The 1,740-nt window shown below is 40.9% G+C and overlaps 1 pseudogene across 1 annotated transcript; it reads left to right on the forward strand.

Annotated features, from left to right (window-relative positions):
• Positions 1–787: 787 nt before the first annotated feature.
• On the forward strand, positions 788–1,054 carry LOC104412625 (annotated as a pseudogene). The gene has a single exon (XR_719959.1). The product of XR_719959.1 is annotated as a fibroblast growth factor 18 pseudogene (transcript).
• Positions 1,055–1,740: the final 686 nt, after the last annotated feature.

The following is a 1,740-nucleotide window of genomic DNA, read 5'->3' on the forward strand; positions in this document are numbered from 1 at the left end:
GTCCCATCCGGGGAGTTGTTCTGGCATGGGAACAGTCCTTTGCACTGCTGGTGTAGCAACATCAGCATCAGGGATGTGAGCTGGATCTGAGCCTGGGATGTGCAGTGTGGCTGGGAAATAACCCCTGGCTTCGGGGCTCTGCAGGGTCCTAGGGACCAGAGTGGGGTCAGGGATCTCAACACCTCCTGCACCCCGCTGGCTCGTGCCTGGAGCTCCACATGGGGTTCATTTGTCAGGTATCATGTCCAGGATGCTGCCAGGGGATTGTTTTCAAAGCAGTGGGAAGACTTAGACTAAGGCTTGCAATGATTTTAGTGGGATTTGGGTAGTACGGATGCAAGCTCATAAGACTTTTCATAAAACATACCAAAAGGATAGAAGAGGAAACACTGCTGTTTGGCCTATATGAAATTCTGATTTGTTTTATTTTTTCTGATGAAGTATGATGTTTTACTGGCACAAGTTCAATTTGTCCTCCTTTCTTAATGGAAAAGCAAAGCTTTGCTTTGCTTGCAGTTGAAGGAGCTGGACTGCGTAAATGTAACTGTCTTTGAAACATCTTTCTCTCCTTGGATAGGAGTGTTTAAAAAATGAAATTATGACCTCATGCTTTCATACTTTCTTACTCATTTTTGTTTCAGCTGATGCTTGTTATGGCTCCTATTAACGATGTTTGAAACCAAAACAAGGTCCAGATGTGATGATTTTATTTATGCCAAATCGGATTTTGGTCACTGAGCTTGCATTTGGATAATGGGTTTTTTTCCTCTTGTTTTTCCTTTTTCAGCCTGATGGCACCAGTAAGGAGTGCGTCTTCATTGAGAAAGTCCTAGAAAACAACTACACGGCGCTGATGTCAGCAAAATATTCAGGCTGGTATGTTGGATTCACCAAAAAAGGGAGGCCACGGAAAGGGCCCAAGACCCGGGAAAACCAGCAAGATGTACATTTTATGAAGAGGTACCCAAAGGGGCAAGTGGAGATACAGAAACCTTTCAAGTACACAACAGTCACCAAGAGGACTAAGAGAATACGACCCACCAACCCCAGTTAAAAATAGACAAAAAACAGTGTCACAGTAATAAACCACGAAAAAGAAAAAAAAAAAACTGCACCAGAGGAATATTTTTACATTAAAAATAAGGAAGAAGCTCTATTTTTGTACATTGTGTTTAAAAAAAAAAAAAAAGAATAAAAGACTAGGTGGCAAACGCTGGGGAAAAGCTGTTAGGGATTTATTGTGACTTGAAAAACAAAACAAACTGCTCTATTTAAATTGACTTCTTGTTGTTGATGACACACAGGTGCTTATTTTGTTGGTTTTTTTTTTGGAAAGGACAACTTTTCAAGCAGATCCCCAGAGGAGGATAAGAAAAACAAACAAACAAACAAAATTATTAGAAAATAAAGAAAGAAAAAACCAAAGAAAACCAAAGTTCTTTCCCAAAGTTACTGATACCCTGCCCCGAAAAGTGCCGGTTTTTGCAGTAATCTATTTATTGTCTGCTGCCTGCCGGCTCAAGACAAGATGGTGTGTGCTGCAGTGAGTGAGTTTTCGTGGAGTTCTCGACGCATTGATCTTCTGTAACCTTTCTGACGACATAAGGTGTCACGGCTCCGTGATCCTGCATTATGCTCAGTTCTGGAGAATGCTGCTAACTACATTCAAGTGACTACAAGATGACCTAGTACACCAATGATAAGGGAATATTTTAAAACCAGCTATATTATATATATTAT

This window comes from Nestor notabilis, unplaced genomic scaffold (genome assembly GCF_000696875.1).
Source record: "Nestor notabilis isolate BGI_N333 unplaced genomic scaffold, ASM69687v1 scaffold26401, whole genome shotgun sequence".
NCBI lineage: Eukaryota > Metazoa > Chordata > Aves > Psittaciformes > Psittacidae > Nestor > Nestor notabilis.